The sequence below is a fragment of the Diabrotica virgifera genome, chromosome 8 (assembly GCF_917563875.1).
Source record: "Diabrotica virgifera virgifera chromosome 8, PGI_DIABVI_V3a".
Classification (NCBI taxonomy): Eukaryota; Metazoa; Arthropoda; class Insecta; order Coleoptera; family Chrysomelidae; genus Diabrotica; species Diabrotica virgifera.
The window spans coordinates 77,278,331-77,305,523 of NC_065450.1; the positions used below are offsets into that span (position 1 = coordinate 77,278,331).

Genomic DNA, 27,193 nt, shown 5'->3' on the forward strand with positions numbered 1-27,193 from the left:
TTGGACGGTTCTTCGCAAATAACTCAAAAAGTGTCGAAAAAAACGTTCTTAGCAAAAATATAGCCTATAAAAAAGTAAAAAAAAATAGTGTACGTGTTAGGTCTCTGGATCTCGTAGAACCAGAGTTATAGCCAATGAAAAATAGATTCATATTCACCAAATTTCAAATAGAATATTTCGACGTGAAATATCCAAAAAATTAAGCATTTTTTGGGGAAAACTCATTATCCCTTTTTTAAAGTGTTTAAAAAAGCTTTATTTCTGTTTTTATAAAAGGTTTCTATCATTAAATTTAAGTAAGTTACGCTCAAAATAAAGTTGGTCCCTTAGGGACCAACTTTGTCCCTTAGGGGACAAAAAATATCGGGAAGACCACCCCCTAATTAGCAACTTAAATGAAATTAATCGTTACCGCTCCACAAATTATTTTACTTGTGTTGTGTTTATATGATCTGTAAGTTTCATTGATTCAAAGTGCTTATTTTTGAAAAAATTTGGTTTCAAAGTAAAATTTTTAAAAATTTTAATTTTGAAAAATATGCTTTTTTCAAAATAACTTAAAAATTGTTAGAGATACCAAAAATCTCGAAAAACAAAAAAAGTCAGTAGTGCTTTTCTGAATGTCATGTATTTTTTTGTTTTTTTGTTAGACAAAACTTGATTAAGATTTGGTTTTTCTAAATTTGCATACATTCGTGATCAGTGACTGGTTCAACCTATTTTAACTACAGCCTTTTCAATAATAAGGACTTTGAACCGATGAAACTTACAGATAATATAAACAATACATACACGAGTCAAGAAACTTTTGAAGTCGTAACGATTAAGTTCATTTAAGATACTAATTAGGGGGTGATTTTCTCGATTTTTTTACCAAAACAAAAAGGGACTAACTCTATTTTGAGCGTAACTTGTTTACTTTTGATGATAGAAATTTTTTTTATAAAACAAAAATGAAGCTTTTTTAAAACACCTGTTGAAATGAGTTTTCCCCGAAATGTATTTTATTTTTGGTTATTTCACGTTAAAGTATTCCATTTGGAATTTGACGAATATGAATCTATTTTTCATTAGCTATAACTCTGCTTCTACTAGATATAGAGACGTGATATATACACCATTTTTTTTTAATTTTACAGGCTATATTTTTGTTTAGAATGTTTCTTCGACAAAATACTTACTATTTGAGTTATTTGCGAAAAACCGTCTAAAAGCGTGGTTATTTTGTTGAAAAAATGAACATATTCACTGCCAAATAACTCGAAAAGTATTGACTTAGTAAAAAAACTCTATAGAACAAAAGTTACTTAAAATTAGCCAGTTTATCCATTTCCTGACTTACTTTGTATTTTTTCACCCCTAAGAGGGGGTAAAAACCACACCCAGGGCAAAAGCACATATCGGCACAATATCACTTTTTTTCTTTGACTTGTTAGCTATGTGTATGCCAAATTTCATGTCAATCGAAGCGCTTCTTTAAAATTTAGAGATTTTGCAATATTCTACCGTTAAAGAACGGACTCATAGTGTATAAGCCGTATTTTTTAATTTCCAACGTCATAATTGGGAGTAGGATGAAATAATAAAGAAAGTATGAACAAAAAAAAGATACAAGTCATGGAGTTTAAATATCTAGGAATCTAGGCTATTAAATATCACACTATCTAGTTATGGAAAGCTCGGAACAGAAGTGGAAGATCAAGTGAATAAAGCAAGCAGAGCCGCAGGCTGCCTGAATGAAACAATATGGAGAAAGAAAAATATCGGAAAAGAAGTGAACGGCAGAATTTACAAAACAGTCATTAGATCAATAATGACATACGCGGTCAGAGGGCCACCGAGAGGGATGAGCGGGCCCCTAGCAGAAAGTGAAGAGCGAAAAGAATGTTTGATTTTTAAAGAAATACAATTATTAATAAGTAGTAGGTAATAAGAAACATTTCAAATATATTCATAATAGTGAAAATATATTACAGTTGATTTTCGACTTTTCTGATCGGCAAAGATGTCTATAATTTTCAAAAATTGGAGGATTTTACCAAAGCATTCTCAATGCACAATGTTGCTAGGCCAGATCTGCCGATCCTATTTCATTGTAGATCTCATCCACGTAGCATTTTTTATGCTAGAAATACAACTAAAGAATACTTCCGCTTCTGCGACTGTCATCGGTAATGTGCAAAATAATCTTAACACGATAACGGCATTATGAAATAATGATACCAATTTGAGATGTTTAATTTTATTAATTAAATCTATTATTGGAGAAAGGTGAGATTTACGAATATTATCCTTGTACCGGGTGTCCCAATAAGAATGGCTCTCGGCCACATCTCAAGAACCGTTTATAATACAGCTTTGAGAAAAAAATATTTATAACAAAAGTTGCCTCGGAAAAACCCTGGAAATTATTTTCATAATTGTAGGTCCACCGCTAGAGGGCGTAATTGAATATCAAAAATTAAAAAATCAAAATTTTACAAAATTTACCTAACGGAAGGGCACTGGAAATCCAATCATCGTATTCTTCATAAAATTCTGCGCATATTTAATTTAACAAGTTTAAGTCTACCTTTGCAAATAAGAGGTGGGAGTGAGTAGGAACCTTCTTATGAAAAAATAGCTGTAAGTCCGGTTCTGCTAAATAGAATTTTGCATACTTAGTCTTGTTGAAAACCGCTCTTTTTCGTCAATGTATGTGTCTTATTTTCGAAATAGCCTAATAAGTAATATGCAAGCTAGGAGGCGTTATTTAATTATTTTCAGAAATCTAGTTTTCTTTGGAAAATATTAAATACAAGTATGCATTTTTAATCGTGTATTACAAAATTAAACCAAATTACCAACATAATACCGAAAACCGCATGTCGATACCTTTTTTGTATCTCGAGATATCTTAAGAAATGTGTAAATTTTAAACATCTGTCACCGGTAAACGAGGTTAAGGAAAAGTAGTGGGCTATGGAAAAAACAAATAAACATTTTCCAGATGTAAACGTATATAATTAATTAAAACAACAATAAGACAAACAACAATATAAGATATAACAAATAAATAAAAGCAACTACTTACTTAGTGACGACCTAAATGTTCAAATCCTTGCCCATCATTTTCGATGCAAGCATTTACTCTTTCAAGAGTAGATTGAACAGCAGTCTCAATTTCTGCTTTCGAAATGCTTTAAATGACGTTTCGTATTCTCTAGATTCTAGTTCTAGATCATATTTTCTCGAGTAGTGGGCCTAGCGGCAAAAACAAGATCTTTAATCCGTTCCCATAATAAGTCTAAAACAGTTAAATCTGTTGCTATTCAATCTACTCTTGAAAGAGTAAATGCTGACATCGAAAATTATGGGCAAGAATTTGAACATTTAAGCAGTCACTAAGACTAACTAGATAACTAAGACTAAGTCACTAGACTAACTGATAGAATCACAAATCTTGAAGTAATACGAAGGATAGGAAGAGACCCAGAAATTTTATTAACGATAAAACGAAGAAAACTCGAGTATTTGGGTCACCTGATGAGAGGTCATAAATACGCATTACTTCAAAATATAATGCAAGGAAAAATAGAAGGAAAACGGAATCCAGGCCGTAGAAGAATGTCGTGGATGCGGAATTTGAGAGAGTGGTTTGGCTGCACCACTAATGAACTTTTTAGGTCAGCTGTAAACAAAGTCAGGGTAGCCTTGATGATTTCCAATCTCCGATAGGAGTGGCACAAGAAGAAGAAGAAGACTAACTAAGTAGTTGCTTTTATTTCTTTGTTATATTTTATATTGTTGTTTGTCTTATTGTTGTTTTAATTAATTATATACGTTTATATGTGGAAAATGTTTATTTGTTTTTTCCATAGCCCACTACTTTTCCTTAACCTCGTTTACCGGTGACAGTAACAGTTATGTTTAAAATTTACACATTTCTTAAGATATCTCGAGATAGAAAAAAGGTATCGACATGCGGTTTTCAGTATTATGTTGGTAATTTGGATAAATTTTGTAATACACGATTAAAAATGCATACTTGTATTTAATATTTTCCAAAGAAAACTAGATTTCTGAAAATAATTAAATAACGCCTCCTAGCTTGCATATTACTTATTACGATATTTCGAAAATAAGACACATACATTGACGAAAAAGAGCTGTTTTCAACAAGACCAAGAATGCAAAATTCTATTTAGCAGAACCGGACTTACAGCTATTTTTTCATAAGAAGATTCAAACGCACCCCTACCTGTTATTTGCAAAGGTAGATTCAGTGCCGTATTTAAGGTACTTGCGGCCCTAGGCCAAATTACCCCGAGCGGCCCCCGATAACTTCACGATTATGTAATTAAAGCATAAAGCACATAATATTAATACAAACGTTTATTTTAATTTTACTTTTTAAAATTGGTAAATCACATTGAACATTTTGACAGGCGATATTTTGCGCCTCTGCCCTTAATTGTTACAATTAAATAGCATTTGGTTCATCCGGTGGAAAAGTAGATACAGGTGACAGCAAAAGACTAAAAAAAGCGGAGTTGAAAAGACATTATAAGTAAAAGAACAAGGGAAATAATATGAACTGTATAACAGTACCTAATAGGCTACGGCACTGAAAATAAAAATATTAAGAATACCACAAATAAACTTTTAGATCCAGAGAAACACCCACTCTTTCCGCCACGAACCGCTGTGAATGGCCTTCTTCAACTAAATCGATAATTCTTATACGGTCAAACTCAGAAATTAAACTACGATTCATTTTTAATCACGTTTTCAAAAATTTCACCAGAATAAATTTTTCAAATGTTTACACCTTGGCAAAACCAGGTCAATTAGATGGGTAATCAAATAAAATAAAAAAACCAAAAATGGTATATTTTTTATAAACAAGGCCCATTAAATATGTGATAAAGATACGGATTTATAAAAGCGTAAACATTGTGAATACGAGGGGTGATGCATAACTTTTGAAACTATGTGTATTATGTATTAAAAAATCACTTTAACACTTTTTTTCTTTTCTCGATTGAGTATTAGTTTTTGTTGTACAGTATATAAATTATTACAATCACTGAATACATAATTAGTGAAAAAATAATGATATTTATTAACTAAATTAATAATTTGCAATTATACAAGTAACTGTTATCCAAGAAAATTCAAAAGCCATGTCTTTAAAGTTAATGATGATATTGTCAAGTAGTAATATTTGCATATCCATGCCAGTGAGAATTTTACTACACGTAATTTGCCGTGTAAAGACAGAATAGCCGAAAAAATAGGGATAGCCGTAAAAGATTTGCGTATTATGTACCGATGGCCTTAAAGTCTAAGGCTTGAAAAAGCTCTTAGCATTTGAAACAAAACTAACCAAACTAGACAATCTAGGATCTTCGTCAATTTTTGATTCTTTTCAACACGCTGAATGATCTTTCTCCAGATGCATTAGATTTTTTACACATTTTTTTTACCAAAAATGTTCTTTTTACAAAACGCTGCGGCCCCCTTTTGCTCTCGGCCCTAGGCCGCGGCCTAGTCGGCCTAGTGGTAAATCTGGCACTGGGTAGATTTAAACTTGTGAAATCAAATATACGCAGAATTTTATGAAGAATACGATGATTAGATTTCCAGTGCCCTTTCATAAGGTAAATTTTATAAAATTTTGATTTTTTAATTGTTGATATTCAATTACGCCCTCTAGCGGTGGACCTACAATTATGAAAATAATTTCCAGGCTTTTCTCGAGGCAACTTTTTTTATAAATATTTTTTTCTCAAAGCTGTACTATAAACGGTTCTTGAAATATGGCCGACAGCCATTTTTATTGGGACACCCGGTACATATATCGCCCCCAAATGAAAAATTTCATCTACCAATTCTTCACTAATGTGTTCTTTATAAAACTCGTGCAATATATCAATTTTATTCTTAATATTGTCATCATCTTCATCTAGGAATGATCATAAAATGTTAAATAGCGAATGAATTTCATTTGCCTCATTAAGTCTGGTGAAATTGCTTATTATACAATATATGACAGTATTACATATTTCACACCAAAATATTGCATCTGGCTCCAAATTATTATCAGTCGCGTTACAACAGCAAATCATCAAAAAATTTCGCAGTCTTCTTGCGCCGTTTTTCTTTATTTGGTGAAAATTATGCACTTAAAGTGGAGAGTAAAAAAACGAGCAATATTACGTCTTTGGTCTCTTCGACGCCGGGCCAGTGGCGGATCCAGGGCATGATTTGGGGGGGCAAGGAGGATTATGTGGGGAACCTTCCGGGGGGTCTGGGTCTGGAAAAATGTAACTGAAAACTCGTGTTTTTAGACAATCTAGAGACTAAAACATGATCATATTTTGTCATTTAAATCTATAGTTTTTAATTGGATTTATTCATTAAAGCCTACTTGGTTAGGGAAATAAAAACACAAAACACTTTTTTGAAGATTCAAAGCATTACTTTATTATTTACGTACTTTTTCCATAAAACTTAAACAATAAAGTCCAGCCTTCTTTTTCCTCCTTTAGCATAACGCTCAATTACGTTCTCAACATTCACCTCAATATCACGATGTATGTATAAAAGGCACAATCCATTCACCTCTCTTCAACCATTCTTGTCCGTAGCCAGGATTTAACGAGCTTAAGGCTGCTGAATGACCTTTCAGCACTTGCAACACTTACTGGTAGTGTGATAAGTATTTGTAGACGTGTTCGTACAGTTGGAAACATTTATCTCCATCGCAGCATTTGAGTACTTCTATGGCACAGTTTGGACTTTTCATTCCTTCTTGTTTCTTCCTTGACTACTTCGCTCTCCAAATGCTTAACTCTCCTTCAAGTACAACTTCAGAATCACTGGGCAAAAGAGTTTTAAAGTTCTGGCAAACTTTCTGCAGCCTCACGTTCAACTCCAAGCATTTTTCGCTGACATTGGTGTTCAACATATTTGCAGGCATTAAAAGGTTGAGGTCAAAGCACAATAGGTTTTCTTCGGAGAACCTGGTTTGTAGATCAGTGATGACATTGTCGAGAAGTGGTATATACATGGACATCCTATAATATTCCATCACTGTCTCTGCTTCGTAGTTTTCTCTATGCCTTTGGCTTTTCACTTCTTCTTCTTAAAGTTCCCTCTCCTATCGGCGGTTGGATATCATAATGGCTATGGTCACTTTGTTGGCTGCTGCTCTGAATAGTTGTAATGAACTACAGTTAAACCATTCTCTAAGGTTCCTCAGCCAGGAGATGCGTCTTCTTCCTATGCCTCTTCTTCCTTGGATCCTTCCTTGCATAATAATTCTCAGCAACTCATATTTTTGTCCTCTGGTAATGTGAACCAAATATTCCAGTTTTCTAGTTTTTATACTTTTCGTAATTTCTAACTCCTTATTTAAACGTCGTAGCACTTCAACATTGGTAATCCTTTGAACCCACTGAATTTTCAATATTCTTCTGTAACACCACATTTCGAACGCTTCTATTCTTCTTATGTGTTGTCTCTTCAATGTCCAAGCTTCCATTCCGTATAGCAATATAGAAAATATGTAGCATCTTAGAGCCCTCAATTTGAGAGGCAACTGAAGGTCTTTGTTTGTAAGCAGTGTCTTCACTTTTATAAATGCTTGCCTTGCAGTTTCAATTCGGACTTTAATTTCTTTGCTTTGGTCATTTTTGTCATCAACCCAGGTTTCCAGATATTTGTATGTCTTACCTTTTTCTATTTGGGTTTGCTCTATCATTAACCTTTCATTTCCATGTTCTGTTTTTGAGACAATCATAAATTTAGTTTTTTTCTTGTTTATTTTTAGTCCGTATCGAATGCAATAATCGTTAATTCTATTTAGCAATTCTTGTAGTGATTCCAGGGTGTCTGCCATTATAACGGTGTCATCAGCGAATCTTATGTTATTTACTATTCTTCCGTTTATAGAGATTCCATCACTTAGCTCCGCTATCGCTTCCTGAAATATGGCTTCACTGTACAGGTTAAACAGTAGCGGTGACAGAACACAACCCTGTCTTACTCCTCTCTTTATATCAATATTCTCGGACTCCTGTTCTTCTATCTTTATATTGGCCTTTTGATTCCAACACAGATTGATGATAATTCGTAAATCTCGTCTGTCTATATCTCTGTTTTTCAATAATTATATTAGTTTTTCATGTCGGACCCTGTCGAACGCTTTTTCGAAGTCGATGAAACAGGAATAAATATCCAGGTTCATATCTAAGCATCTTTGAGAGAGGACATTAAACGCAAACAATGCCTCTCTTGTTCCAAGTCCTTTGCGGAACCCAAATTGGGTATCATCCATATCATATTCTAGCTTTCTGTATAATCTTCCATGAATCACCTTTAAAAATATTATGAGGGTATGGCTTATTAGTGATAGGTATTGTCCTATAGTCCGAACAATCTTTGGCGTATATTGTTTTTGGTATTGTTACAAAGGTGGACACCAACCATTTCTGAGGGATTTTCACTACTCTGGGCATTTTGAGCTGCACGCCCAGCTTTTTAGAGGTAGTTAAAGCTTCCAAGTATAACTCTGTGAAATGATCATCACAATTTCGCCTCCTATCCTTCAGACATGTCAGTGTGTCTGTCACTGCATTGGAAGCCTTGTTCAAGTCTAAGTTTAGTTTTTGCAATAACTTGCTTAGGGGAAGGGTCCTTTTCAGAATCTACCAGACAAACGCAAGAAAAAATGAATTCAGTGCTTGTTATTGAGTTGATATACAACACGGCCTTTTTGGCTGACAATCGCTAAATATATAAAGCTCTTTTCTGTGTGGCCAGTGGCACTCGTTATCCTCAATTTAGAAATAAATACACAATTTTTTTTGTCTTCAGATTCTCGGGGGGGGGGGGCAATTGCCCCCTCTGCCCCCCTGGATCCGCGCCTGCGCCGGGCCCCTTACATCGCCGGACCACGGTAAATGCTTCTCGGCGGGCCTGCGATCAGGATGTTGGAATAGCAATATCACCCCACCAAATCCGTCAGCCTGACTGGCAGGATGACTCATTTTTGTAGTGCCACAAGCCTACAGGCGCTCCAACAGTCAGACCCGACGTTGTCAGCCCTGACAGTGACAGTCAGGTGATTTGGTTAGAGGTGTGTAGACGTTTTTAAAAACGAAGTGAGTGTCGACAACGCAACGATTAAAGTAAACTGTAAACCTGCGACATATTCATGCCATCGGGCGATGCTGGGAATTTATTCCACTAAAACATCAGCAGTTTACCCGTCTTAATCGCCATCATTTTGTACTCTGCACCGAGTATTAGAGCAGTCAATGAAGTTATTTGGCGCCGAATTCCATCCTACTACATCGATTTACTTTATATTTTCACAATAAGTAGAGAATAGCCCAAGAAACAAAGTCTACCCTATGTCAATGTCAGCTTTTATCTTGGGGGTGGTTCCACCCCTTCTCGGGGTTGTAAAATTTTTTGGTTACAATAACCACGGAAGTGGCTAGAGAACCTAATTCTAAACAAAAACTGTTTAATATTTTTTTTGAAAACTCAATAATTTTTGAGTTATTCGTGGTTGAAAATTGGCCGTTTTCATTGAAAAATGACACCTTTTCGGGCGGTTTTTTGCGAATACCTTAAAATCTATGCATCTAACGAAAAAAACTATACAATACATTTTTGTAGCTTATAAAAAAAACAAATAGATTCGTGCCTTCATATATCTTATAGTTATAATACAAAAAGAGATATGGTAGGTGAGAAGAGTTTGTTTTTTTGGTGCATGCTGAATCGGTGTATTCAACTTGAAATAAAAGAGAAACGGTCGATTTTAGTTGTTTAATGCTACCAGTACCTTTTGTAGTGATTGAAAAGATCTTTAGAATGAGCAACATTAAATGTCGATTACATTCAAAGTAAGCGAGATATGCTGCAAAAAAATTGATGACTAATGGAATTTAAAAACAAAATGTGAAGTACATTTAACCCCTCATCCATCATTTAAATGCATCGTTTTCCTTCTACAATACTTTTAAATATAGTGTTATTTCTATGTTCAAAAAGTTGGACGGGTTTAAAATGAATAGTTTTTGAAAAAAATAAGATCAAATTATAGAGCGCATTTTTAAATTTTCTTAAGAATCTTCCTTTTTCTCCATGTAACTCGAAAATGATAAAAGATACGAAAAAAAAAAGGTACCACACAAAAATGTAGGATTTTGTTGAATAAAAATTTTGTTTTGTGTTTCATTATTGTATCTCTTATCATTCTCAAGTTACATGTGGAAAAAGAAGATTTTTGAGGAAATCTAAAAATGTGCTCTATAAATTGATCTTATTTTTTTTTAAACCATTCATTTTAAACAAATCCAACTATTTGAACCCGCCCATAATACGATAATAAAAAATATTGTAGAAGTAAAATGATGCATTAAAATTCTGGTGGATGAGAGGTTAAAAATATACTTCTCATTTTGTCTTAAAATACATTAATCATCAATTTTTTACAGCATATCTCGCTTAGTTTGAATGCAATATACCTTTAATATTGCTCATTTTAAAGATATTTTTAAGCACTACAAAATGTGTTGGTAACATTATATGTACACCTAAAATCGACCGTTTGTCTGTTATTTCAAGTTGAATACAACGATTTGAGCATGCACCAAAATAACAAACTATTTTCACCTACCATATCTCTTTTTATATTATAACTAGAAGATTTATGAAAAAACTAGTCTCTTTGGTTTTTTATAAGCTACAAAAATGTTTTATGTAGTTTTTTTAGTTGGATGCATAGTTTTTAAGTTATTTACAAAAAACCGTTCGAAAAGGTGTTATGTTTCAATGAAAATGGTCAATTTTCAACCACGAATAACTTAAAAAATATTGAATTTTCAAAAAAAAAATATAGAACTATTTTTGCTTACAATTAAGTTCTCTAGCCACTTCCGTAGTTATTTTAACCAAGAAATTTTCCCAAGATAAAATCATACATCGGCATAGGGTGGACTTTGAATTAGGAGATAAGTAGAGGCTATTCCCAAAATTTCATTAAAATCCATGCAGTAGGATACAATTCGGAGGTAATATCCTATTTTTGCTCCCATTGACTGGCGTATATAGCTTGAGACCAAATAAAAATAGACGGTTTCATTTTGATTCAATTCGAGTCTCTTACCATTCTCTTACACGTGTTTCTAAGTTTACCCGTTATCAAAGAGGCTTTGCAAGAAGACTGAATGGAACCAAAACGCACCTACTCGTTGGTAAATATATTTAAATATTCTACCAACGCAGTCCAGGACAAAGAAGAACCTCATGGTTGAAGAACTTGCGAGATTGGTATGGTGTTGATACAAGCATGCTATTTAGGGTGGCGGTAAATAAAACTAAGATAGCTGTGATGGTAACCAACGTTTTTAAATAACATGGTACATGAAGAAGAAGACCAACGTATAGACCAAGTGAGTGTCGATAACGACCAAGTAAACTGAACCTGAGACATATGCATGTCATCGGGCAATGCTGGGAATTTATTCCGCTAAAACATCAGCAGTTTACCCGTCTTAATCGCCATCATTTTGTACTCTGCACCGAGTATAGCGTAAAACCAAATAAAAGCCAGTCTTCTTGCAAAGCCTCTTTGATAACGGGTAAACCTAGAAACACGTGTCAGGGAATTGCAAGTGACTCGATTTAAATCAATACGAAACCGTTTGTTTTTATTTGGTTTCACGCTATACTCGGTAGAGAAAGTTTTATCGCTGGTTGGGATATTTGCAGCTTGAGCAGTGCTATTTAGATTTGATGACAGAGTTGGTGCGTTTAACGCAATATTAGCGTGTTTTGGACAATTTTGTACTAATAATGAATTTTTGTGTAGAATATTATTTATTGTCTGAGAAAAGAGTCTGTAGGCGAGCGGCAGCAACCCCAAAAATTACGTTATACCGACCACGAAAATCAACTTTAAGGCGAATGACCAATTTTGGTCATTCTTTATGTTTTCGAGGTCGCTGAATCCGAATATGAAGTTTATTTTTATCTAGAATTTGTGGAACATGTTGAAATATCAAATTTTATGCAAAAATGCGAAGAATCAATTTTGATAATTTTTCAAATTTACCTCGCTGTATCTTTGGTTGATGTAAATATTTCCTTTTGAAAATTTTAATGTGTCATATTTGAAGTATTTAGAAAAAAATGAGATTTGTCCAAAATGTTTAGATAAATTAAAAGAGGAGTTGTTAATTTTTAAAACATTTCTCGACAGATTTCGTTAGTTTCATGTTTACTTAAAAAAGTTGAGTGACAAACTTTTTAGTTTATAATTTTAACAAACACATCAATAAAATATAGTTCATGAAGTTTTCTGGAAAATTTTAAGTCAAAATATGCAATAGGAAAAAGTTATGTGACTTTATAGACGAACGGCACACCCCAAAAAATGCTTATTTCTCAAGATACTGACCACGGTATGGTTAATGGCTAATTTTGGTCCTAATTTATGTTTTTGATGGTGCTCAACACGAAAATTAGGTTTGTTTTGAATTTTACGTGGGGGAACATTGTTAAAATCGCCCTAAAATTAAAAAAAAAATGAAATCACGTTTTTTTGCCTTTAACTGGCTACAACTCTGTTCCATTTTATTATTTTTTTCTGAAATTTTTATAGTACATATTTGTTACCTTTTTAAAGACAATGGTACCTGTTTAAGAAATGCTTAAGTATGCTTAAGAAATAAAAAAGTACCATAAAATATCATTTCATTACAGTACTAAAATACAGGATGTCCCATTTAAGAAAACTAAGAAAATACTCATTCCGAGTTTCGACCAACCCTGTATACTAAAATTAAAAATTTAGCTATACTAATGATTCTTAACAATAGTAGAGTATATTAAAAATCATTTGAACGTAAGTAGAGTTTTAGATGTCAAACTACTACAATTCTACAGGGTGTTAATTTTTCTACGAAATTAATAAAAAAACGTAATTATCTTTAAAAATACCCTGTATAATATTACAAAACGTCATGTTTTAAGAAAGAAGACATCGAAGAGAATCCAAAAATGTAAAAATATACAGGGTGTCCCATTAAAAAAAAACGAAGTTAGCAGCAACTTCCGGTATAACCGGAAGTTGCAAAGAGATGAAAATATTTTCATTTAATAGATCATCCTTCAAAACCCCTTTATTCCAATTTTCATGATTCTGTTGCCTTTAGTTCTCGAGATATTTCTAATAGGCCCTTTATTTGCCTCACCCTGTATATATATATACAGAGAGTCTGTAATTTGGAATAAATTCAATATCTCAAGTACTAATGGTTTTTTTCAAAAATGCTCAGACCCGTAGATTAGTATTTCAAATTGTCCTTTTTGACATACAATAACAATGTCCCAATTTCGAGATATGACTTCATCGTTGATTTTCTTAAATGGCAACACTGTCATTTTGATAGCTATGTTGATAGGGTGTGTAAAGTTATACATAACTGCGAAATATCAAATTTTTATTCTCTACCATTTACAAGATAATAAGAAATAACAAAGTTATGTCTGTAATTTGGAATAAATTCAATAATTCAAATACTAATTGTATTTTTGAAAAATGCTCAGACCCGTCGATTAGTATTTCAAATTGTCATTTTTGACATTCAATAATAATGTATACAGGGTGTCTCAATTTAGAGATACGACGTCATCGTTGATTTTCTTAAATGGCAACACTATCATTTTGATAGCTGTTTTAATAGGATGTGTTAAATTATAAATAACTGCAAAATTTCAAATTTTTATTCCCTACCATTTACAAGATAATAAAAAATAACAAAGTTATGAAAAACAAGTAATTGAATAATAATTGAATTCAATTATTTCAATTAAGCAAATGCTTAAAATGTTGCCCATTGACTATTTGACAATAATTAAGGGCAACATTATTAGCCTTTGCTTAATTTAAATAATTAAATAATTCAATTATTATTTGATTACTTGTTTTTCATAACTTTGTTATTTTTTATTATCTTGTAAATGGTAGGGAATAAATATTTGAAAATTTGCAGTTATGTAGAACTTTACACACCCTATCAAAATAGCTATCAAAATAGCTATCAAAATGAAAGTGTTGCCTGTAAGGAAAATCAGTGATAACACCCTGATGATCTAAAATGGGACACTCTGTATACATTATTATTGTATGTCAAAAATGACAATTTGAAATACTTAACTGGTTTGAGCATTTAAAAAAAACAATTAATATTTGAATTATTGAATTTATTCCAAATTACAGACATAACTTTGTTATTTTTTATTATCTTGTAAATGATAGAAAATAAAAATTTGAAATTTTGCAGTTATGTGTAACTTTACACACCCTATCAAAATAGCTATCAAAATGACAGTGTTGCCATTTAAGAACACTAACGATGACGTCTAATCTCTAAATTGAGACACCCTGTACACATTATTGTTGTATGTCAAAGAGCACATTTTGAAATACTAATAGAAGTGTCTGAGCATTTTTCAAAAAAACAATTAGTACCTATTTGAGATATTGAATTTATTCCAAATTACAGGCTCTCTCTGTATATACAGTGCGGTGGAATAAGTGTTGCCCCCCTGTTAACTTGTTTATTTTAAGAATATAAGCAAAACGCTCGGACAGGTCGATTTTTAAACTAACCATAGTATATTATAGCATCAACGTTTCGAAATTTACGCGATCCCTCTTCAGGTGACAGCCATAACTTTCATTTTTTTAATGGGAAAGTACATCATGTGACACCTCATTTAAAAGCTCTTAAAATACTGATTTTAAAAATGTATAATAATTTAATCCTGTTTGAGAGCGTAGGCGCAAAATTTCGGTCGAATTCTTTCTAAATGCAATCATTTTTTTCGAATCCTGAAAAATCTAATAAATATTTTTGAAAAATTTATACGCATAATGAAATATTACAGTATTCTCGATCGTCTAAAGTCCCTGAGAACTCCTATAATGTTTATTTTAATAAGTCACAGTGGTGAAAAAAAGAGAAAATTTAGTGTGATTTTTAATGTCAAATATATCATTTAAAAGAAACTTTTTGTTTATTCTAAAGGACTGTCGGCCCTCGGTAATAATCTAATCTTTCATTCTGCGTTTAAATTTTTCAAAAATGATTATTAGTTTTCTCAGAATTCGAAAAAAATAAATACGTTTAAAAAGTGTTCGACCGAAATTTTGCGCCTACGGTCTCAAAAAGGATTAAAGTAATATACATTTTTGAAATCAGATATTTCTGCTTTTCAAAAAAAAACTAAATAACTGTTTGTTCAAATGACATGTTTATTTAAAGACATATATAATTTATAAACATTTGCAATATAGACTAATACAAGAATAAAATTATAAATATGTCAAAGAGTGCTAAAATTAGAGAGACAAAATTATTAAAATTTAAACATTACATAAAAATTTACTATAAAATAATAACATACAAAATAAATAACATATAACATACAAAAAATAACATATAACATACAAAAATAACATATAACATACAAAAAAAAATCAGACCAGTCAAATTTTAACTATATATGTGCTCCATTTAAAATAAATGTTAATGTACAAGTTGATTCAATCAAGTCTAACATAATCCATAGTATCCATTTTTAATATTACACCCTGTTTAAGAGCTGTCTAACAACTTGCTTCTAACGAACTTTCAAGGAAAGCTGGACCCTGATCAAGAACACATAAATAAGGTTGAGTAAATTTTTAAAATGTAGTGTTACAGAAGTATGCTCAAAATAGCATGGATACAGAAGAAAACGAATACTGGAGTATCGTGAGAAATGGGCAAAGAACACTAAATAATCTACATAATAAAAATATGAAGGTTACAATATCTGGAGAACGTAAACAGGAGACAGATATTGAAATGTTAAGATTGAAATACAGAGGTGGCAGGAGTATAGTAAAAGAAAGAGTATCATGGTTGATAATTGTAAGAGACCCGATTAAATGAGGTTTTCTAGTTTAAATGAGGTTTAAAACTGATAAGTTGGGATGTTTTACGTGTAAACACAGCTTAAAGTGAGTTAATAGCTCTGAGAGAGATGACCATCTGGCACTTACTGTTCTGCGATGATGTTCCATGCGGACTGATAGAAAGAGCAGACAACAACGGGGCAAGTAGTTGTAGAAAACTGAATGTAAAATGTATTGAATAACATGTTAGTAATAAATATGAATTATTCCATCGACAGTGGTCTTATTAATTAAACAATGGTTAAGGTACTTAAGGACATATCAATGGCGACGAGGATAAAAGTGGTAACGAAGTAAATACTAATTGTTTTATGTAAACCGATGTCCGGTACCTTTGTTAGTGAATCAAGATGGCGAACAAAATTTCGAAGAATTTATTCCAGATTTACAACCGTGGAATATTTACGAAGAAAGATTGGAACAACATTTTGTGGCAAATGAGGTTGAAGAGGAAGCTATTAAAGTGGCGATCCTAATCAGTTCGGTGAGTGCACCCACATACACCTTGTTGAGAGATCTATGTTTTGAAGAAGCTCTCAAAACCAAAACATTTGCAGAATTATCAAAGTTATTAGCTACCCATTACGGAGGTCAAGTGACAACAATAAATAAACATTTAGAAGATGTGAAATATCCACTTCCAAAAATTGATGAATTATGGAATAAACTAAAAAAAGGTCAACCTTTTTCAAAAATTGATTTACAACTAGCTTATATGCAGTTCTCCTTAAATATTGAATCAAGTAAGTTGTTAGCGTGGAACACTCACAGGGGTTTGTACGCAGTTAAAAGATTACCATTCGGAATAAAATCAGCAAGTAGTATATTTCAACGAGAAATTGAAAATCTCTTTAAGGGCATGAAAAATGTAACAAACTTTTTAGATGATATAATAGTAACGGGGGAAACAGCAGAAGAACATATGACTAACTTGAGGGAAGTTCTTAGCAAACTTGAAAAGGCTGGGCTGACAGTTTGTAAAGAAAAATATGTATTTTTTAAAGAGGAAGTTGAATACTTGGGGTACAAAATATCAAAAGAAGGCCTTAAGAAAACAGATAGTAAAATTGCTGCAATAATAAATGCACCTAAACCAGAAAATATAACAGAAGTTAGAGCTTTTACAGGGCTAGTAAATTATTACCATAAATTTATACCTCAGGCTGCCCAGATCTTAGAACCAATATACAAGCTTTTAAAAGGTAATGTAAAGTTTTTCTGGTCAAAAGAATGTGAAAGGGCATTCAATATTATAAAAGATATAATAGCATCAGATAAGTGTTTAGTTTATTTTGACCCTGACCTTCCAATAATAGTAACAACAGATGCAAGTGACAAGGGTATTTCAGGCATGTTAAGCCAAGTTAAAGAGGGAGAGGAGAGAACAGTAGCATGTGTGTCAAGAACTCTCATGCCAGCAGAAAAAAAATATTCTACAGTTGAAAAAGAGGCTTTAGCAGTTCATTTTACCATAAATAAATTTTACCAGTACCTCTGCTGTAATAAGTTTAAATTAAGGACAGATCAAAAAGCGCTAGTTGCATTATTTGGAGAACACAGGAGCATCAATAAAATGTCCGCAAACAGGATACAAAGGTGGGCTTTATTTTTGGCATCGTTTGACTACAGTATTGAACATATCAAGGGAATAAACAATCCTGTAGCTGACTATTTATCAAGGTCACCAGTGCAGGTTACGGGAACAGTAGAGGAACCAGCGGAAGGAATGACATATATTCATTTCACGGAGTCTATAGAATACTGGCCAATTAACAACAAAGTACTTAGAGAAGAAACAGACAAAGATGGCATTTTAAGGGCAATAAAGATGTATATTAAAACGGAAAGATGGCCCAAACATTTAAGTGATGAAATAATGCCATTTTACCATAAACGACAAGAGTTGTATTTAGATGAGCACATAATAATGTGGGGACATCGTATTGTGGTACCATCGAGTCTAAGACCACAAATCCTCGATGAGCTCCATGCAGGACATTTTGGAATAGTCAGGTGCAAGTCATTAGCGAGATCATATGTTTACTGGCCTAAAATAGATTCCGACATAGAGCATAGGGTAAAAAGCTGTGGTCCATGTTTAAAGAATAGAGACAACCCTCCATCAGAGTTTTCACCGTGGCCTGAAGTGGACAAAGTATTTGACAGAGTGCATATAGATTTTTTGCAATTAAAAAGCAAGTTGTGCTTAATATTGGTGGATGCTTACAGCAAATGGGTAGAGGTATTTCCTATGAGTAGGGCGACAGCAGCAGAAACGCAAGAAAAACTAAGGGAAGTTTTTGCCAGAATGGGACTACCAAGGGTATGTGTGAGTGACAATGGACCTCAACTAGTTGACAAAACCATGGAAATATTCTTTAAGAAAAATGGGGTTAAGCATTTAACAGGGGCACCTTACCATCCATCCAGCAACGGAGCTGCAGAACGGTATGTCAGGACATTTAAAATGAAGCTGAAAACAGCCCTAGATGATCCAAGAAACTCTGGTATTCCGCTGTCTACATTAATATCAAGATATTTACTAACATATCGCAACACAAAACACCCAGTAACAGAAAAGTCACCAGTTGAACTTGTATATAATAGATCATTGCGAACAAGAATGTAAATGATGGCCGAAAAGCCCAGTAAGGAACAGCAAAATATTTCTATAAAGGAGAAAATATGTTTTGAAATAGGAGAAAGGGTTATGGTAAGAGACTATAGGGAAACAAACCGAAAGTTGTGGGTGGCAGCTAAAATAATAAATAAAGTAGGTAAGAAAACTTATTATTGCAGATTAGATAGTGGTCAGATATGGAAGCGTCATACGAATCAGGTAGGCAGGTGTAGCACTGAGTTTACAAACAACAGGGAAAATAAACTTGACAGTAACAATGACTTTCAATATATAAAACTACCAAACGTAGTACATCCGGTAGGTGATAGTATAACACAATCTGAATCAAATTTGGAGAAGTTAACGATGGAAACCCAAGGTGAGCCAGTTTTGCTGGACATGGCTACTTCTTCAGACACTGGCAACAGATCATCAACTGATACAGTTTACAGGTCAGATAATGAACAAAACATTATTGTTAATAATCCATCCGATAATATGTCTCAAACAGGTAGAAGCAGACGTGTTAGAAATATGCCAAAGAAATACAATGATTTCATTCTAGAGTAAGTCAAAAAAAAATTGTTCAGTTAGGTTTTACATAATCATATTTGGGTAGATATAAATTAAGGGTGAGGGTGATAAGTTGGGATGTTTTAAGTGTAAACACAGCTTAAAGTGAGTTGGTAGCTCTGAGAGAGATGACCATCTGGCACTTACTGTTCTGCGATGATGTTCCATGCGGACTGACAGAAAGAGCAGACAACCACGGGGCAAGTAGTAGTTGTAGAAAACTGAATGTAAAATGTATTGAATAACATGTTAGTAATAAATATGAATTATTCCATCGACAGTGGTCTTATTAATTAAACAATGGTTAAGGTACTTAAGGACATATCAAAAACCTTATTTAAACCGGTCTCTTAAATTTTTTAACTATCATACTCTCTTTTCCCTATACTCCTTGATGAATATTATTCAACCTCCTATTGGAAGACGGCTATTAAAGAAGAAGAAGACATCAATGTTCTAAAATAGGTGACAATACATTGGGTTTTGTACTTAATTTCTTGATGAAAATTATACATAATTTTAAAATATGGCTTTTTTCACATTTTTAATGTCTTTAAGATCAAGTTGTTAAGGATCTTTTAAAAAAAGTCTATTAAAAAAAGATTATGGACTGATGTAAGACTAATACTACAAATTGATATTTAGACAGCACATATTTCTATTTACAAACAATTTTATGCCACAAGTGGTTTCCACCCTTATGATTATGTAATTTCTTCAGTTCAATTTTTGGTTAACTATACCTATTTGAATTTAAAACATAAATGTAGTTAAAAATATTTATCGGTAAGAAAGAAAATAAACTCAAGATATCTTATTCTTAATCTGCCGAAATTTACTATTATAAAAAAATACACTTGTTAGCAGTAAAAAACGAATTATTGGACGACAATAACATAAATAATGGACGGTAAAGGTCATACTACTAAGAGTGCATATACATAAGAAAGTTAATATTTTACTAAGATTTGCCGAATACCATCAACCAATGAATAGCGATTTACAACTCATTTTGAAAATATCATAGACTAAGAGCGATAGGTGAAATGTGCTCATGTGAAATGTGATCATTTTAGGCGTAAGAGTCTTTCTTAATAGTCCATCCTTTCACGGTTTTTGCTCTAAATTTTAAAGAACCGCTTGGATTGACATGTAATTTGGCATACGTATAGCTTACATGTCAAAGAAAAAAAGTGATATTGTGCCGATGTGTGCTTTTGCCCTAGGGGTGACTTTCACCCTCTCTTGGGGGTGAAAAAATATATGTCCAAAATAAGTCCAGAAATGGGTAAACTGACTAATTTTAAGTAACTTTTGTTCTATAGAGCTTTTTCGCCAAGTCGACACTTTTCGAGTTATTTGCGAGTGAATATGTTCATTTTTCAACAAAATAACCACATTTTTAGACGGTTTTTCGCAAATAACTCAAAAAGTAAGTATTTTGTCGAAAAAAACGTTCTTAGCAAAAATGTAGCTAATAAAAAAGTAAAAAAAATGGTGTACGCGTTAGGTCTCTGGATCTCGTAGAACCAGAGTTATAGCCAATGAAAAATATATTCGTATTCACCAAATTTCAAATAGAATATTTCGACGTGAAATATCCAAAAAATTAAGCACTTTTTGGGGAAAACCCATTATAACTTTTTTAAAGTGTTGAAAAAAAGCTTTTTTTCTGTTTTTACAAAAAGTTTTTAGCATTAAGCAACTTACGCTCAAAATAAATTTGGTCCCTTTTGTTTTTGCAAAAAAAATCGGGAAGACCACCCCCTAATTAGCAACTTAAATGAAATTAATCGTTACCGCTCCACAAATTATTTTACTTATGTTATGTTTATATGATCTGTAAGTTTCACCGATTCAAAGTGCTTATTTTTGAAAAAAATTGGTTTCAAAGTAAAATTTTTAAAAATTTAAATTTTGAAAAATATGCTTTTTTTTTCAAAATAACTTAATTATTAGAGATACCAAAAATCTAGAAAAACAAGAAAGTCAGATTTGCTTTTCTGAATATTATGTATTTTTTTGTTTTTCTGTTAGACAAAAATTGATGAAGATTTGGTGTTTCTAAATTTGCATATATTCGTTTTCAGTGACTCGTTCAACCACTTTTAACTACAGCCCTTTCAATAATAAGGACTTTGAACCGATGAAACTTAAACATCATATAAACAATGTATACATGAGTCAAGAAAGTTGTGAAGTCGTAACGATTAAGTTCATTTAAGATACTAATTAGGGGGTGACTTTCTCGATTTTTTTACCAAAACCAAAAGGGACTAACTTTATTTTGAGCGTAACTTGTTTAATTTTGATGCTAGAAATTTTTTTTATAAAACAAAAATGAAGCTTTTTTAAACACTTTAAATAAGTTTTAATGAGTTTTCCCCGAAATGTGCTTCATTTTTGGTTATTTCACGTTAAAGTATTCCATTTGCAATTTGACCAATATGAACCTATATTTCATTAGCTATAACTCTGCTTCTACTAGGTGTAGAGACGTGATATATACATCATTTTTTAAAATTTTTTACAGGCTATATTTTTGCTGGGAATGTTTTTTCGACAAAATACTTACTATTTGAGTTATTTGCGAAAAACCGTCTAAAAGCGTGGTTATTTTGTTGAAAAAATGAACATATTCACTGCCAAATAACTCGAAAACTATTGACTTAGTGAAAAAACTCTATAGAACAAAAGTTACTTAAAATTAGCCAGTTTATCCATTTCCTGACTTTATTTGGACGAATATTTTTTCACCCCCAAGAGGGGGTGAAAACCACCCTCAGGGCAAAAGCACATATCGGCACAACATCACTTTTTGTCTTTGACTTATTAGCTATGTGTATGCCAAATTTCATGTCAATCCAAGCGGTTCTTTAAAATTTAGAGATTTTGCAATATTTTACCGTTAAAGAACGGACTAAAAATAAAACGTATGAGCACTATGCTGTCGATTTTTAGTGACACATGCATCGACAGTAAAAATCAAACTTTCCACTTATGGACGAGATAAATAAATGAAAGGATTCCCCCGTTAAGATAGGCAAAATGCCCTCAATTCCAGAATTTTTTACATTTTATATGATTAAAAAATAAGATTCAGTACAATTTTGACCCGCTATTCGCTTCCTTCTCGCCACAATATTAAAAACGGCGGGTGTAATTTCCTCACCAAAATAATCTTTTACCTGCGTTTATAAGGGTATGTCATAATCCCAGAGGTATTTTCCTCACCAAGACCAAAATGGTTATTTCAGTTATTTCAGGTAGATTTTACTAAAAGGCATTCAATTGAATTATTTATCTACTATTACATTACAGTAGGTACCTATAGTTATCATAATTAATTAATTAATAATAGTAATTTATTTTTAGTCACCATCACAATTGGAATTTTGACAAAAATGGCATGTTTAATAGAAAGTGATCGCGGTAAACCTTACGCGTAATTGGTATTTGAAAATTTTATTTTTTATAAAGTGAAAATTTTAAGAAGTGAAGAAGTGTTCTGGAGGATAAAACAACTTGTAGTGCGAAATTTATTACTATTGGTGCAACTTTTACAGTATCTAGAAGTAGCCGACAACATAATCATGAACCAGATTGTCAGAAGTTAGATCGAAAAATTATTTCTAACTATTGTAAACCTAAAGCCGAAGAGAATTGAAAAACAAGCAAAAATTATACGCCAAGCACTTGCAGCTAATTTGTCTGAAACAATTAATATAGGTCTGGATCCCGGGTATGAAAAAAGAGTTGATTAATAGCAAGCTGAAAATTTGTTAATAGCTTAAGGGTGTCTAGTCGGATAAACTTTGATATATGGGAACACTGGAACAGGGGCTGTTTTAATTGTGGAACAGATTAAAAATTTGGAACGGTCAGACCACGAAAACGGCACATTTATTTTGTCCGACAGAATAGACTTAAACTCCCCGAACAGAAATTAAACTCATGCAAAAATCAGACTGCTATTTATCACTTGTCATAATTCCTGTCATTTGACATATTCTATATGTTCCACTCATTAAAACGCCCATTTGGTTATAAATAGCAGTCTGATTTTTGCATGAGAGTTTAATCCCTGTTCGGAGAGTTTAAGTCTGTTCTGTAGGACAAAATAAATGTGCCGTTTTCGTGGTCTGACCGTTCCAAATTTTTAACCTGTTCCGCAATTAAAACTTCCCCTGTTCCAGTGTTCCCATATATCAAAGTTTGTCCGACTAGACACCCTTAAGCTGTTAACACATTTTCAGCTTGCTTATAATCAACTTTTTTTTCATACGCGGGTTCCAGACCTACTACGATTGTTGTCAGTTACATAAGAAAAAATATACAGTGAGCACGTAAAGGTTGGAATAAATTCATTTTCTCGAGAATGGACGATTTTAGAAAAAAATCCCAAAACAGGTCAATTTTTATTTTTAAATTGCGACTTTTTGGCACATGTATCATACTAGTGACGTCACCCATCTGGGCGTGATGACGTCATCTTAAAAATTTTTAAATGAGAATAGGGGCCGTGTGATAGCTCATTTGAAAGGTAATTTAATTCTCTATTCAGTAATATAAACATAACATATTTATTTTTACAGAGTGTCCAAAAAAATTTTTTTTTGAATTAAATTTATTGACATAAAAGGAAGAATGTGTGTAATTTATTTAACTCACAGTACATTTTACTGCTATCAGAAAACAGGAACTAATGTTTATTTGACAAATAAATATTGTTTTTTGCTTAAATTCTATATCAAAGCCACCACCCACCTTCCTCTGGACAGTTTGAACATTTACTTTAAGCGAAAAGCAATGAATATTTTTCAAATAAACATTTTTTTCTGTTTTCTGAGAGCAGTAAAATGTATTTTGGATTAAATAAATTACATGCATTCTTCTTTTTATGTCAATAAATTAAATTAAAAAAATGTTTTCTTGGACACCCTGTATAAATAATTATGTAAATGTTTATATTACTGAATAGAGAATTAAATTACCTTTCAAATGAGCTACCACACGACCCCTATTCCCATTTAAAAAAATCATCGATGACGTCATCACGCCCAGATGGATGACGACAGTAATATGATATGTATGCCAAAAAGTCGTAATTTAAAAACAAAAATTGATCTGTTTCGGGATTTTTTTCCAAAATTGTTCATTCTCAAGAAAATGAATTTATTCCAACCTTTACGTGCTCACTGTATAATTATCGACGAAAAATGATGGTCGACTTCCTTCCAATATTGATGAGGTTCAAGAATTTGTGACGGGGTGTGCTCAAAAAAACAACCAAGAGGGACAGAGGCAAATTCTTCTGTTATTCGTATTACGAATGCTTGCGAATCTTTTTATTCGCATTTTAATTTATCGTTTTGTAATACGCATCCAGTCATATATATTTTCTTTGAAAAAATTAAAGAATTTCAGGTAGATACGTATGTTAAAATTTAAAGTTTGCATATTGCAAAACCTATCAAAGATAAACAAGTTAAACTGAAATTGAAAAATGTAGTAAATTTATTAATAAGATATCAGTCTAATCAAATGACTAGAATGGATTTTGTAAAGTGTCTGTATTATTATAGTAAATATTAAATAATAATTTATACGTCTTGCATATTACCTATATTATAAACTATTATTATAATGTAAGGAAATTAATGTCTTGTATTCGGATTTCGGATGCTTTCATAATAGAAATTCTTAAATTAAACCTATATTTTTATTTTATTACCTGAGTGAGTTGGTGAGGAAAATACCCACCATTAATAAGAACCTTTAAATTTGATGAGGAAAATACCTGTCGGATTATATGTTTTTACTGGTTGGTGAGGAATTTACCTCCGCCCATCAAAAACGCCATTTTTCGTGTTTATTTATTTTGTATTTTGCAGGTGGGATAATCAATTTTAAAATTAAAAAAAATCACATACATTATTATTAAGGCTTTTACAAAATATGCCTATTTTTGATCCTCAAGTAACCTCATAAAAATGTTTTTATTTTTTATTTTGGAAAAAGAGCGTGTACCCTTTTTAGAGCTGCAGGCCTATTATTTATTTCGTGTACTTTATCAAAAACTATATTTGTAATTTTTTCATTTTTTTCTGAACAGTTTGTTACTTTCAAAACCCCAAGAAACTGTTTTTTAGTAGGTTTTTGGGGATTTTCCTAATTTTACAGACTACAAAATACACCAAATAAAGTTTTTTGTAGGTTATAATTATTTACGAGTAAATTGAAGTAAACAAGTCCTGCAGACCATTTAAAAATGGGAGAAACACGTTCATATCCCCAAAATCCTAAAATAAAAACAGTTTCTCAGATTTTTAAAGGTGGCGAACCTTGCGGAAAAATCTGAAAAAAATTTAAAATATAATGTTTAATATCGTACACAAAAATTTAAAAAAAAACTAGACCTACAGCCATCTTAAAAAAAAGTGATACGCTTTTTTCGAAAAAAAATTGAGGTGATGAATACTCAACCTATGTGTCTATAACAAATAGACAGGTTTTGTAAGATCATCAAAACTGTGCGTATAAATCTACTTAAAAAGAAAATATAAACGAGCAGTTATATTTTTGTTGGCCGGATGGGGAAGGCGTAGATTAACATTGTGCTGAGCCTTATTTTCGAATCACATAGAATGTAAAAAAGTGAATTCTCGAATGAGGGCATCTTGCCTGTTTTAACGGGGGGTATCCTTAAATTTATTTATCCCGTCCATAAGTGGAAAGTTTGATTTTTCACTGTAGATGCATACACCGCAGGAAACAATTGCATGTAAAATTATACATTTGCCCCTCTCTCTGGCAACTCTACTCCACGCTCTCATTCCAATAGATTTTAAATCGTTCTCTAAGTTGTCATGGTACCTAAGTCTCGGTCTTCCTCTTTCTCGTTATCGTATCGGCCCTCTTCGGTCAAAAACTTGTTGAGCTGCCCCCCCCCCCCCACTTGCAAAAATCAAAAAACAAATAGCCCTGATTTATGAGCTATTTATGAGCTCTCATATTCCGCAAACTAAAAATTTTGAGCTCGTTCCACTGAGCAGGAATTTAATACTTTAGTGGGGGGGCTGACTCAGCCCCCCCCACTACTTAAAAATAGGAATATTGAATCGGTTTTTGCGACAGAATTACGAACTATTTATGAGCTCTTGTAATTATATAGTTTCGATTTTTGAGCTCATCCCCTTCACCCCCAAACAACCCTTTAATTGATTTAACTCAAGAGAAAAATGCTGAGAAAACTTAAAATATATCGTATTGCGGATATAATTCATATAGCGTATATACTCTAAGAATAAACTATTAAATCACGTGCATTTCGATTATTGAGCTACAACCCCTTCGCAAGAAAACCACCCTATCTTCCCGGCTTAAGAGAAAGTTGTACTTAAAATGCATTAAATTAATTATTTGGCGACTACTTATCATTGAATAATTTATAAGCTTCCAAATTACGCGCATTTAGATCAGTAAATTGCAATTTATTTTGTATAGTGCAGTCACTGAAGGTAAAAATCAACGATTACCTTCAATTTCGGTGAACCTTCATCGATTTTCACGAAAATTTGTCAGTGGTTAGAGGATACCTCAAGAAACAAAGGTGACATGGTACCACCTTGCGCCTTTACCCTGAGGGTGGCTACCGCCCCTTCTCGGGGGTGAAAATTATTTTATAAAAAATAACTGCACAAATCTATAAAAGAACAAATTATAAGCAAAATTTATTATATAAAGTTATTAAAATAGGTCAATACTTTTTAAGTTATTAAAGATCAAAAATTTTAATTATTCGTGAAAAAATGCATGTTTTGTAGCGGTTTTTCGTAAATCACTGAAAAACTGTAAGTTTTTACAAAAAAGATAATAGTAGTTTAATTCGTATAGCTTATATTCTAAGAATAAACTCTTAAATCACGCGCCTTTCGATTATTGAGCTACAACCCCTTCGCAAGAAAACCATC

The 27,193-nt window shown here is 32.4% G+C and overlaps 1 protein-coding gene across 5 annotated transcripts in view; it reads left to right on the top strand.

Moving 5' to 3' along the window:
- The window catches only part of LOC114332180 (monocarboxylate transporter 13), a 216,540-nt gene that overhangs the window by 83,402 nt on the left and 105,945 nt on the right, over positions 1-27,193 (top strand). The gene's annotated exons all lie outside the window — the stretch shown is intronic.